Genomic DNA, 14277 nt, shown 5'->3' on the forward strand with positions numbered 1-14277 from the left:
AGCATATATATTTGATCATTACGATTTCACAGTGGCTGGAGTACTTTTCACAGCATGTGGAGTAACAAAGGCATTGCCACAGCCTCATTCTCCCCACATCTGAGGCGGCCCAGGGGCTCTAAGTGGCTCCCTCTGAGACAGATGTAGCCCATCTAGGTGTTATAGAAGTTCAGATATGTCAGCGTAAGTGAACCAATGAACCACAGGAGATTACTGGTGCACATCTGAACGTGATCAGTCTCATTCCAACAGACATAATGAGAACCACCTTGCAAGATTTACTGTGGATGTGTGGTAGATGGCCCCCACTTTGTGCAGCCCCCTCTACAAGCGCCCGAAATTCGTGAGTGGGAGAGATGTGTTCTGTATACCAGAAACAAATTTAATGGTGATAAAAGTGCACTACTTTCTGGTAACTTATTAATTCACCATCAACTGACCGTATCATGGTTACACAGCTTTACCGTAAGATGTCAACGACTGACAGTTACAAGGTACCACATTTACCTATCCAATCACTTTCCCACAGCACTACACGGGAGACTGATAACATCACGTCTACGAGTTAAATACTTCTCAGTCATTGTTGATAGCGAAATATATTACGTAAAAGGTCACTTAACAGCTGCAAAAATATACTAACCTAACAAATTGAATATAACTGTACTACATCAAAGCGAGCTCAGAGAAGTTGCTATGTTTACTCACGTAAGAGAGTTGGTCATAGTACGATGGGAAGTATTGTCTATCTGTAAACTGAAAAGTGAGCAGTGTTTGTGGTGAATGAAGTCACCTTTCCCGGAAGAATGCTGTAACTGATGTACAAGATGACTAAGAGTCAGTTTCCCCTCTAGCAGTGTAGGACAGTGTGCAGTATTATAAATATAACCTGTTCACATGAGTTTCTTTCGTATTAGTGACTCCTATGTGTATACCATATAGTGTTCATGTACTTTGTTGAAAATAAACACCACATGAGAATCTCTGTGCACTGCGCCGCCAGTGATACGTAAGGATAGTTGAAGAGGGGTCGGTATGACGTTGTGAAACCCCTGTAGTTGTTTCTTGTGTAGTGGGATAGGGAAAGTGGGGAGATACCTGCTCCCTCTTTATTCTGCAGACTTACGAAGGATGGAATGACCACAACCTGGCGACATGCCTTTCCCCACGTGTCTCCCCTTCACCAACCATCTTCGCCCGAACTCAGTTTGTTCTTTAACACGACTCTACTGCAGTTATATGTGGTAAATTCATTTATTACTTGTTCTTAAACCACTTCATTGAACAACAAACATTAAACTCTAATTTTAATAAATCCTGATATTTTCTTCCCCTGCATTTCTAAAGCTGTTAGTTCTAGAGAAGGGCGAACAGCACAGTTGTATAGGAAATTTTATGAACTTAAAGTCTGTACTGCGAAATATTTTCGCTAGGAGCCACAATTCACGATTTCTTCAGAAAGTAATTATTTGATTAAAAATAAAATTTTAATATACAATTTTTGTATATCGGAGTATAAAGTACACGAGTATACGATAATTTCTCTTAGCACCAAACAGAATCCCAATCCCATATACTTATCTTGAATATCGGAGCTGGTGAGCTTTGATAGCTTAACGACACTTGCGATATCTGTAAAGAAAAACGTGGGGCGCGTGCAGTAGACAAAACCTGTAACATTTATAAAGAAAAACATGGGGCGCACGCAATAGATAACAGTTACGAGATGATTTGTCCATGCATCAATTATACAATGCTTGTGACCCAAATTTTTAGTGTTCGATACTTCCGCAGGTAAAAACTTAATATTTATAGGATCACTTTGTTGTCTGTCTGTTTCTAAGGAAGGGGTGAACGTATAAATCTGACATGTATATATCACGTTACGGTCTACGGCCACTAGACTATATAAAAAGTGGTGCTTCTAGGACAATGCAGTCAAGAGATAAGGCAATATTTGTCACATCTTTTATACTCTCAAATTCACTCATCAAAACCTATAGGATACTTCTTGTAGACATTAAATCATGAAATTTGTCAAGAAGAAAGGTCTCACATCACAATAAAAGGAAAACATTTGGAAATGGTTAATTATATAACACGTAAAATAATTTTTTGTCATATTTTGACTGTCTGTCTGGCCGTCCTTCTGCTAAAAGCCCTTTTTCCCAAGGATTGATATACGTATCGAGCAGAAATTTATGTTGTACCGTAGCAACACACTAAAAGCGTTCAATTGAATTGATTCTGCATTATTTCTCTTCCCCATGTCCTTGAAATTACTACTACCAACTTTGGTACTCGTACGGCAATTACTTTCCGTGTTATAACGTGTTAAATAGGGAAAGTTTAATTATAACCACCCAGAGTAACATGCCCGATGGTACTTTTGGTGGGGTCCCTTAAACTGTAATCTCGCTTCTTGACCGTGCGCCCTGTCCACACCACGTCACCACGTACCTGATACTCCTGCGGTGGCCGTATTGTTCTGCTCCACACTGCTGCTGGCTTGCCTGAAATTATGTATCTGCATATGAAAGCGGGTTTAGGGGAGCCACTCAACGTTAAGCACAACACTGTCCTACGTCTGGTATGAACATCTATATTCTGAGATGATGAGAAAATTGCAGGTTGTACTGTTTACACTCTGAGTCATATGATGGTGATTGTTGAAGACGCGGGTCAACGGCCTTGCTGCAGTGATAACACGGGTTCCCGTCAGATCACCGAAGTTATGCGCTGTTGGGCTGGGCTAGCACTTGGATGGGTGACCATCCGGTCTGCCGACCGCTGTTGGCAAGCAGGGTGCACTCAGCCCTTGTGAGGCAAACTGAGGAGCTACTTGATTGAGAAGTAGCGGCTCCGGTCTAGAAAACTGACATACGGCCGGGAGGGCGGTGGGTTGACCTCATGCTCCTCCATATCCGCATCCAGTGACCTGAGGATGAGACGGCGGCCGGTCGGTACCGTTGGGCCTTCATGGCCTGTTCGGACTGAGTTTAGTTTTACTTGAAGATGCGGACGCCCAATGACAGAACGAAAGCTCTTACGCTCGTCACCCATACGCAGATATGTGGCACCAGTCCTCCTTGTCACTAGTAATAATATAACACTGTTCATAAAGTTAAATTTTCAGTTCTTAGTTATCACTTGTACGAGCGTGCGCGTAACCGTCGCGGCGCGGCTAATTGTTGATGATGCGGAAACGCGATGACCGAACTCACGTTCTCACGCTCGCTGCAAGACACTGGCACTTGATTGCACTCCTTTGTGGTAACTATTTTTACTGATTCACATTAGTTTATTCGAGAAGACCGAACACGGCGTAGATAATTGATGCTGAACGGTACAACACGCAACGAGCGGATACACAAAAACGTTATCGGTGGCGCTGCTCATTTTTAATTACTTCTTTGCGCGCTTTTCACTGGAACCACTTCCATATCTCATTACGTCACTGTAATAGTACTTGTAGCAACACTTGAACTTCGATAACAATGCCTTTTACATGTAGAGCTACCGACAGCACAACATAACAGCTCCGTATCCCGTGCTAGGTAGTGCAAAACGTGGCCGCTCGCAAAGATACTCCGCAACCAAGCCAGCGATATGACAGTAGGCCTACACCGGTACAATATGTTCAAGAACAATGGGGAACAATAAGAGTGGAAGACCAAGTTCAATGTGCAGGGATTAAAAAGGGTGTAAGACAGGAATGTAGTCTTTCGGCCCTGCTATTTAATCTATCCGTCGAGATGCAGTGACGGATCAAAAAGAAAAGTTCAAACCCAGGATTAAAATTGAAGGTGAGAGGATATCAATGATATGATTCGCTGATGACGTTGCTATTCTGAGTTAAAGTGAAGAAGAACTGCAGCATCTGCTGAAGGGAATGAAGAGCCCAATGCGCAGAGAATATGGATTGAGAGTAAATCGAAGATAGACGAAAGTACTGAGAAGTAGCCGTACCGAGAACGGCGCAAAACTTGAAATCAGGATTCATGGTCACGAAGCAGACGAAATTAAGGAATTCTGCTACCTAGGCAGCAAAATAACAAATGACGGACGGAGCAAGGAGAACATCAAAAGCAGACTAGCACTGGCAAAAAGGGCATTCCTAGCCAAGAGAAGTCTACTAGCATCAAACACAGGCCTAAGTTTGAGGAAGAAATTTCCGAGTATGTAAGTTTGGAACACAGCATTGTGCGGTAGTGAAACATGGACTATGGGAAAATCGGAACAGCGTTTGAGATGTGCTGCTACAGAAGAATATTGAAAATTATGTGGACTCATTACGTTGTAAATGAGCAGTTTCTCCGTAGAATCGACGAGGAAGGAAACGTATGGCAATGTGTGACAAAGAAAAGGGACAAGATGACAGGACATTCGTTAAGACATAAGAGAAGAATTTCAGTGGTACTAGAGGGACCTGTAGAGGATTAAAACTGTAGAGGAAGACAAAGATTAAAATATATCCAGCAAATGATGGAGGATGTAGGTTGCAGTTGCTACTCTGGGATGTAAAGTCTGGTATAGGAGAGAAATTCGTGACGGGCCGCATCTAACCAATTACAAGACTGAAGACCCAAAAAGAAATGCCTGAGTAGCTATGAATGTTTTTGTACTTCCTTATTTCGTCTATCACCTGAAATGTGTGTTTTGTTATCCTTGGTTTTTCCGCAGTTACCTAAGTTGTAACTAGTTTAATTTCCTACTTCTGAGACTGTATTTTTTTTTGAAATGTCCTTTCCTCTTCAACCGAACTGCCTATAGAGTTATTTACTATCGCAGTACCTGTCCCCTCAGAGTGCATTTCTCACTATTTGGTATTTCTGTATCCCACTTGTTTGTCCATTGATTTTTCCTGACTAGTATCTTAAACTGCAGCCTGCTTTTTAAATCCATTAACAGGTGATCTGAGTCTATGTCTGCTCTTGGGTACACCTTGCAATCTAACATTTCGTTTCGGATTATCTGCCAGACCTTCATCTATTGCAACTGATTTCTTTCCGTATCTCCCGGCTTTTCTCAAGTACGCATATACCTTCATTACTTTTTGAGCAGAGTATTCGCCAGTACTACCTGAAATTTATTGCAGATCTAAATTAGTATTTTATCCCCTCACATTCCCACTACTAACCCCATTAACCATTTCTTCTGTAAATGCACGCCACTCCTCCCAACCTATGACTACTAGATTTTCATATCCTTTTACGCAGTGAATTACCCTTTGGATATTCTCGTTTACTTTCTTCTTCTACGTGGCATGTATAACTGAACAATTGTCTGTGTTGGTTTGTTGTAGATTCTGATGTGAACAACCGAATCACTTCACTATGCACAAGAACTCACTCTCTGCCCTATCTTCATATTCATAACGAATACTACTTCTGTTACACCATTTTCTGCTGTTGTTAACATTTCGCTATGCTTACCAGAAATCCTTGTCTTCTTTCCGTCTCACTACATTGACCCACATAATATCTAGATTGAGCCTTAATATTTTCCTTTTCAGAATTTCTAGCTTCCCTAGCACGTCACAATTTCGTCATTCCGTGTTTAGACCCAAATGTTCTGCGAATACATATTATTTGTCTTTAATGTAGTGATTTCCATTGTCTCCTGTAGCATCATGTCTTGATCATTACTGATACATCCGTTTTTATGGCAGTTTCCCACTCAGGGTCAAGAGAATGCCTTGAAGCTCTGTCCGCCCCTCCGCCCTCTTTGACAAGGCCGTTCGCAGATCTAAGGTGAGTTACTGTGCTGGAAGTCTTCGACTGCCATTGCTGAAAATTTTTTATTGAAAATTTAAGCTGTGAATAGGTTTTACCCCTGGACACCAAACGTTTCGATTGCTAGGGAAAGACGCAGCCAGTATCCCGCTTTTTTTCTTCATTTGGTGTGGGAGGATATCACGTGGCACCTTTTCATGTTAAACTGTGAATATGTAGCTCATATTTTTTATTACAGAGAGCAGCTAGTCCGTCTGACCGAACACGCTGAGCTACCGTGCCAGCAACCCCTAGACCACAGGTCACCAATAAGTGAAAAAACATCTGTAACCTAAAGGTTATTTTGGGCCGAAATTTTGGAACTGTAGGCTGAGCCACAGAGCCACCAAGCCACACTCTCGCTGTAATTAGAGAAACGTAACATGTAAAAACCATAAAACTTCACGTAATTATAGATTATACTAACCGAAGGATTTGTTGGTGATGTTTCACGTTCTTCGTAAACTGTAGTTTTATCTTGTCACGTGAGATTCTGTCGACTGATTTGTATTCATTCTTGGATTTTCTTGAAACACTCTTTTTAATATTATGCAAACCGGAAATGCTGTAGTTCAAAATCTCCAATTCAGCTGCTATCCTCATCATCAGGTCAACGAAAACGAAATCAGAGAACAGAGATGTGGTCGAAAGTGGTATAAGCAAGACTTGTACCACATAGATCACTTCATACGTGGGAGATGCATAGATGTCCAGCGGGAGCCAGAAGGGCAGTGGCAGCAGGCGTGCGACCTCACCATTGCTGCTAAAAAGCTGCTGAACCAGCGGAAAAGCCGCCCAGGTGGCCTCAGTTGCTATCGCCATGACCTGGAAAGCAAAGCATTTGTAAGTTTCTGCTCTCTAGCCTTTCTGTTGTTGCAGCCTTCAGTCTGAAGACAGTTTTGATGCTGCTTTCCATTATAATTTATCTTGTGCAACAGTTTTCATAACATATGATTTTACGGCTTGGGCATCCACAGCTTAGATACAAAAAAAAATTACAATAAAAAAAATACCGTACTAAAGTAGCGTAGAAACTGCCTATGATATAATATTTGTAGTCTAAAAATTATAGTGACGTATAAAAATTGCTACACTGCAGCAAAACCCATAAGAGGGACATATTAATTAGAGACAAGTAATAGTTCCATAATCATAAAATAATACTAGACATGGGTGGTACAAATACGTACGTAGGCAGAATGTCAAAGTGAACTAAAACTTCCTGTGGTACCACATGAGTAATATTAAATTGTTTTTTCGGTTAAATACCTTACTTTTGTCATTATTTATCTTCTAATTCAGATAATGCTTTCTCATAAATCTGTGCAGCTGAGGATGCCATTAAATAATCGCGAAAGCGGTTGTGCATAATCCTGTAGTAAAGGAACTGCTAACAGTTGATGTGGCTACCAAAAAGTTTTTATAACATTTTAATGCTTATTAAAAAATTAAATTATTTCATCACTTTTCGTATCAATGCAATTATAGTGTCCTGCATCGATTTTGATTTACTTTGCGTATTCAGTCTGACACATCAACATCTCAGGTTGGTCATGTTTCTGAGTTGTTTATAATTAATGATTTATCTGTATTTTGCGCATAACTTGTTAACATTTATGTTGACCTGCAACTTTGTGCTTATGGTCCATTTGTGTATACGTGTGTCCGCAAACTGAAAAAATTTTGCGTAATTAACTGGCCTATGTATAGGATTGATAGGTGGCATTGTAACAATAAATCAGTAAATCACAGTAAAAGACACTCTAGGTTAGGGAGGTAAAACACGTCAGAGGAAAAACTGACAACATTGCAGCAGTCCAGTCGTTAGCCACCAGACCATACATACCCCCGCTGAAGTACTGTACCTCCAACTCCAAGAAAGTAGAGCCTCGCGTCTGTAGGAGGATCTGCATTTAAATGCTGCATCGCCACTGGTAAGTGGGAGAAACAAGTGTGAATGATGCCAATGATGAAGCTACTTCTACATAAACTTACCGACGCCGGCGAAACGCCACACATCATTGCCTCCAGACAAAGTACTCATTCATTAGAAGCGTACTAATGCATGGGCCAATACTTATCGTATAGTTTTTATAAATATACTCAGAGAATTTTACGCCTACATCCACACTGTCGTCGATACAATTAATATTACTTGTGATAAGATTCTTGTGCAAATCCTAAAATATGTGTTAGCGTGACAACCAAAATGAAAACTAAGTACATTCTGTATTAACATTAAACAATATAAGAACTAATAAAAATTAATGTACACTCCTGGAAATTGAAATAAGAACACCGTGAATTCATTGTCCCAGGAAGGGGAAACTTTATTGACACATTCCTGGGGTCAGATACATCACATGATCACACTGACAGAACCACAGGCACATAGACACAGGCAACAGAGCATGCACAATGTCGGCACTAGTACAGTGTATATCCACCTTTCGCAGCAATGCAGGCTGCTATTCTCCCATGGAGACGATCGTAGAGATGCTGGATGTAGTCCTGTGGAACGGCTTGCCATGCCATTTCCACCTGGCGCCTCAGTTGGACCAGCGTTCGTGCTGGACGTGCAGACCGCGTGAGACGACGCTTCATCCAGTCCCAAACATGCTCAATGGGGGACAGATCCGGAGATCTTGCTGGCCGGGGTAGTTGACTTACACCTTCTAGAGCACGTTGGGTGGCACGGGATACATGCGGACGTGCATTGTCCTGTTGGAACAGCAAGTTCCCTTGCCGGTCTAGGAATGGTAGAACGATGGGTTCGATGACGGTTTGGATATACCGTGCACTATTCAGTGTCCCCTCGACGATCACCAGTGGTGTACGGCCAGTGTAGGAGATCGCTCCCCACACCATGATGCCGGGTGTTGGCCCTGTGTGCCTCGGTCGTATGCAGTCCTGATTGTGGCGCTCACCTGCACGGCGCCAAACACGCATACGACCATCATTGGCACCAAGGCAGAAGCGACTCTCATCGCTGAAGACGACACGTCTCCATTCGTCCCTCCATTCACGGCTGTCGCGACGCCACTGGAGGCGGGCTGCGCGGTGTTGGGGCGTGAGCGGAAGACGGCCTAACGGTGTGCGGGACCGTAGCCGAGCTTCATGGAGACGGTTGCGAATGGTCCTCGCCGATACCCCAGGAGCAACAGTGTCCCTAATTTGCTGGGAAGTGGCGGTGCGGTCCCCTACGGCACTGCGTAGGATCCTACGGTCTTGGCGTGCATCCGTGCGTCGCTGCGGTCCGGTCCCAGGTCGACGGGCACGTGCACCTTCCGCCGACCACTGGCGACAACATCGATGTACTGGGGAGACCTCACGCCCCACGTGTTGAGCAATTCGGCGGTACGTCCACCCGGCCTCCCGCATGCCCACTATACGCCCTCGCTCAAAGTCCGTCAACTGCACATACGGTTCACGTCCACGCTGTCGCGGCATGCTACCAGTGTTAAAGACTGCGATGGAGCTCCGTATGCCACGGCAAACTGGCTGACACTGACGGCGGCGGTGCACAAATGCTGCGCAACTAGCGCCATTCGACGGCCAACACCGCGGTTCCTGGTGTGTCCGCTGTGCCGTGCGTGTGATCATTGCTTGTACAGCCCTCTCGCTGTGTCCGGAGCAAGTATGGTGGGTCTGACACACCGGTGTCAATGTGTTCTTTTTTCCATTTCCAGGAGTGTATTTGTATGGGGAGTAAGATAAAGAGTTGGTAAAATGGAGGGAAAATATTGCGTGTGAACTACTTCTTAGTACTGAAATGAGATATTACAGATTACACTGTAATAGTGGAATTCGTTCCTTGAAAATGCATGTCAAATACAATATTCTAACACATTTACAAGTGCGTGGTTACCGTGTTCGTCTCATTTATACTGGTCAACCTACGTCCTACGTAATGGAAGTGGACACGTTCGGTCTAATTGCCCGCGGAGGTTTCTTGTATTAAAGTCGTCATTAGTGTAGCGTCGCAAATTAACAGTTGCTGATCCTGTTCCTTCCACTCCCCTCGTCGGACCTACTTCTGATTCGGATCATAATTAACGAAAAGACAGTTCTGATAACTTTGTCAATGAATTTCCACCTGTACCTCTGCGAAAGGACAGAATCCCATTGTCGGCAGGATAGAATCTGCAACAGTGATAAACAAGTGATGTCGCACTCATGAGGGTGAGAGTGAGGATTTTACTGTGCCCTCTTCTGCCCCAACCTCCTGCGCATCGATTTTGTCCACTGCTCCTCTCGATGAAACGATACTTCCTTTCGTGGTACGGTGAGTGGCGAAGAAGTTATCTCCATCATCGCTACTGCTCGCGAAGTGTCTCCTTCTGAGCTGCTGTCCCCTGCCCGCCACTCCCCACGTCGTCTCGTCTTTGCGTCCCCTGTAATAGACTAAGACGTGTTAGTGTCCTGCTGCTCCTTCATCTTTAGCCTCCGACGGTTTCCTGAATTTCCACCCTACAGCAATTCCAGAGCAGAATAAAATTGCTTTAGTGGTTCCACAGAGAGCTTCCGCTTTAGTGACTGGACCTGCATTACATGACCCTTGTTCTGAGGGGCTGGAAGCTGTGCCTGTAGCCCCTCCCACACCTACATCTGAAGAGACCGCCATGCCACGTAGCCGACAGAAACAGCGTACACAAACTGACCGTGCGGTGGCCCATAAGAAATCCAAGAAAAAAGGTTCCCGAAATCTGATCCATGTGTGGACTCCGCATTCCATCTTGGCGTTCAGCTGCCTACGTAATTCCGCTTGGTACATTCCGTACAGCTGTGGTCAATACCCCAAGCGTAAACGTTCCTTTCCTTGCATAAATGGTCTCTGCCGCACTCTCGTGACAAAAATCTGAAGTGAAGCTGGAGAAATAGAAAACTTTTTGAGTTTTCCACAGTGTACTACATTAGACAGTTGCGACGCTTTGTCTCGTATTGTTACCCACTGCGACATCAGCCTGGCAAGAAGCCAGCAAGTGACACTCCTGAATACAATGTGAGGTGAGTGAGGATACTATGCTTTATACTGATCTGTAACGTAGTTTTTTACAATAGGGAGATTTTGTAATGCCATAAAAATCGACAATAACGAAAAACTGACAACACATTTGTCATCCTTCATTTTAAAATGTACCCTGTGGAGCTTTAACGGTACATCCCAGGAGAGTTTATTTATGATTCTCTTGCCACGTACAAATGCTTACCGGAGAATTAGTTTTCCTTTAATAACAAAAACTTGCTAGTAAACACCAGAAAGGCTAACCTGATGCAGAAAGACATCGTATCTCTACCAAAAAACACGAAGTTTTGTTCGCTGCACTAGCAGCGATATCATTTAATGTGGAACGTATAAAACTTGTATGGAATGTAATACGTACCAAATAAGCCACCACACCTGTAGCTGAAGGGAAAACACGCACATATGAGAATAAAACGTAATAAGCAACAGAACTGTTTCTCAACACAGAAGAAACCAATCCCAGAATTGTTCCTACGTCTGTACCACAAACAACATGAATGCTCAAAACACTCGCTATAAGCAAAAGTAGTTATATTATCAAAATATTCGTGCATCAGAAAGTCGAATGTAGTGTAACAGTGGGTGAATCATTAGACTCCATAAAAAAAAATTTACACGACAAGGGAAGTACCAATCGTGAGAAGAACAATCAACAACAAAATATTGATTTGTCGTGCATGAAATATATATTCATACTCTCTTGCCGTCAGCGGAGTAAACTGCAATTACAAACGTATTTTAAAGCATTTTTTCATCACTAGTTAGAAGTTTGTATCACCGAATCAGTTACATTCGGCGGCTCTTCCATTTAAAGGTTATTCATGCCTCTTGGCAATTTATTAATGCATGGAACATAAAAATATATGCCGATACGGTAATCAACAAGAAAAATAGAAACATACATTATCCTTAAGACACAAGCAAATGACTGCTTCTCTCCACTTGGAACACTAGTGCCGCTCAACTGCCAAACGGTAACAACTTTCACACTACACAATGTGGCAACTGTATGTTTTAGACTATGGTTTTTCGATATGAGTGTTGAGTTTTGAGACATTATGTCAGTTAAGCAGAGAGAGAGAGAGAGAGAGAGAGAGAGAGAGAGAGAGAGAGAGAAGACAGAGAGTTTCAAAGAGTCGATCTGTATCTAAAACTTTTATCCAACAATCTTCCCTTCGTTATCAAATTATCCTGCGAGGTTACAGGATACATCTTACCCCAAACCTCCTTATTTACGTTGAGCTGTGCAGTCAGACCATTTGCAGTTGTATTCACATTAGTACTTCATTAGATACTCTATCTACTACACTGTGCAATAAAATTAAACGATCACTTCTTCGAAACACTGTAATTCCCCCTGAATGCGATGTTCACGTCTGAAATGTGGTTCAAAGGTGTGTACAACTTTCCTCTGCAATGGTGCAAAAGCATAGCGGTCTCGCGGAGCTTCAGACAGCAATGTGTCGACACATGGGGAAAAAAAGGCGTAGTGGATTAATGATGTGACATTTGAACCATATTTCACAATAATTCTGCTCACTATTAGATTAGATCAGATTAGATTAGGTTTTCGTCCCATAGATCCGTGCTGAGGAGATCCTCGTGGATGTGGAACATGTCAATTGTTTTTTAAGCTGAAATAACAGTACTAATAGTATGAATATATACAATACATCATTTGTTTCTATTAAAAAAATCGTCAATGGAGTAGAAGGAGTTGGCCACTAGTAAGTCTTTCAGGCTCCTTTTAAACTGATCTTTATTTGTAACAAAAATTTTTATGTTTTCTGGCAAATTATTGAAGATGACTGTTCCTGAGTAGCGGACCCCTTTTTAAACTAAAGTAAGCGCTTTCAAGTCCTTTGCAGATCATTTTTGTTCCTGGTATTGTATGTATGAACTGAGCTGTTTGTTGGAAAAAGAGATAAATTATTTAGGACAAATTTCATTAAGGAGTAAATATACTGAGAGGCAGTAGTTACTATACCCAGTTCTTTGAAGAGGTTTCTACAGGACGTCTGTGATATTACTCCACAAATAATACGTATTACACGCTTTTGGACTCTGAAAACTTTTGTTTGACTTGAAGAGTTACCCCAAAATATTATACCATATGACATTGTGGAATGAAAGTACGCAAAGTATGCAAGCTTTTCCATTTTTATGTCGCCTTTGTCAGCTAACACCCGAATTGCAAATACAGATTTGTTAAGGCGTTTTGGCAGTTCTGTGGTGTGCTTCACCCAACTGAATTTAGTGTCAAGTTGTAATCCCAGGAATATAAGACTGTCAGCCTCTTCTATCTGCTCTTCTTCATACTTTATGCATGTGCTGGGTGGAAACCTCTTACAGCTTGTGAATTGCATATAGTGAGTTTTTTCGAAGTTTAATGTCAGTAAGTTGGCTTAAAACCATTTATTAATATCCATGAAAATATCATTGGCAGACCCTTCTAGAACTACACTTGACATACTATTTATTGAAATACTTGTATCATCTGCAAACAAAACGAACTCTGCTTCTGGCAGTGTAAATGATGAGAGATCATTAATGTACACACGAAAAAGCAATGGCCCTAATATCGATCCTTGTGGGACACCACATGTAATTTCTTCCCATTCTGATGATGACTGATGACATAATTCACTAGTCCCTTGCACTGACACCCTTTCTTTCCTGTTAGTGCGGTATGACTTGAACCATTTTGCAGCACTGCCTGTGACACCATAGAATTCTAATTTATTTAAAAGGATGTTGTGGTTCACACAATCAAATGGCTTTGACAAACCACAGAAAATACCTGTTACTTGTAATTTGTTATTTAATGAATGAAGTACATTTTCACTGTAGGTGTAAATAGCCTTCTCGATATCAGAACCCTACAGAAATCCAAACTGTGTTCTCGATAATATTTTATTTGTGGTCAAATGGTTGAGAAGCTGCCTGTACATTACTTTTTCCAAAATTGTTGCTGTGGATGTGTCACTCGATCCGAAGGTCGTAACGTCCCCTCTTACTCACATTTCGCCTCTTCTTTTAAGTGCAGCACAGCGTTCATACAGGGTCATGATGTCACAAACAGCTCAGTTCGCGAGTGTGTTGTACTGAAAGTTGTTGCCACTTGAAAGTGTTACATTTCACGCAGTATTCGCGTGTAGCTTTTATTTCAAGTGTGCAATAAAAGTGTTCCTTTTTGCCAGAGAAACTATAAATTTAGCGAAGGAATGATAGTGCACATGTTCAGGTTGCGAGAAGCTGAGAAATTACTGACTCACTGCATACTCAGACAGAATTTGTTGCCTACACCATCATTCAAGGATACGTAAACGAAATTTGTAACATATTATTTATTTCCAATGCATCAGAATGTCAAATGTCTTTGAGAGTAGTTATGGTATTTATAAAACACCAGGATCACTTGTTTGTTAATTCAACGTCATTTCTGACTAAATTAGTTACTGTACGAAGCTTGCTATA

This window comes from Schistocerca americana, chromosome 4 (assembly GCF_021461395.2).
Source record: "Schistocerca americana isolate TAMUIC-IGC-003095 chromosome 4, iqSchAmer2.1, whole genome shotgun sequence".
Lineage (NCBI taxonomy): Eukaryota > Metazoa > Arthropoda > Insecta > Orthoptera > Acrididae > Schistocerca > Schistocerca americana.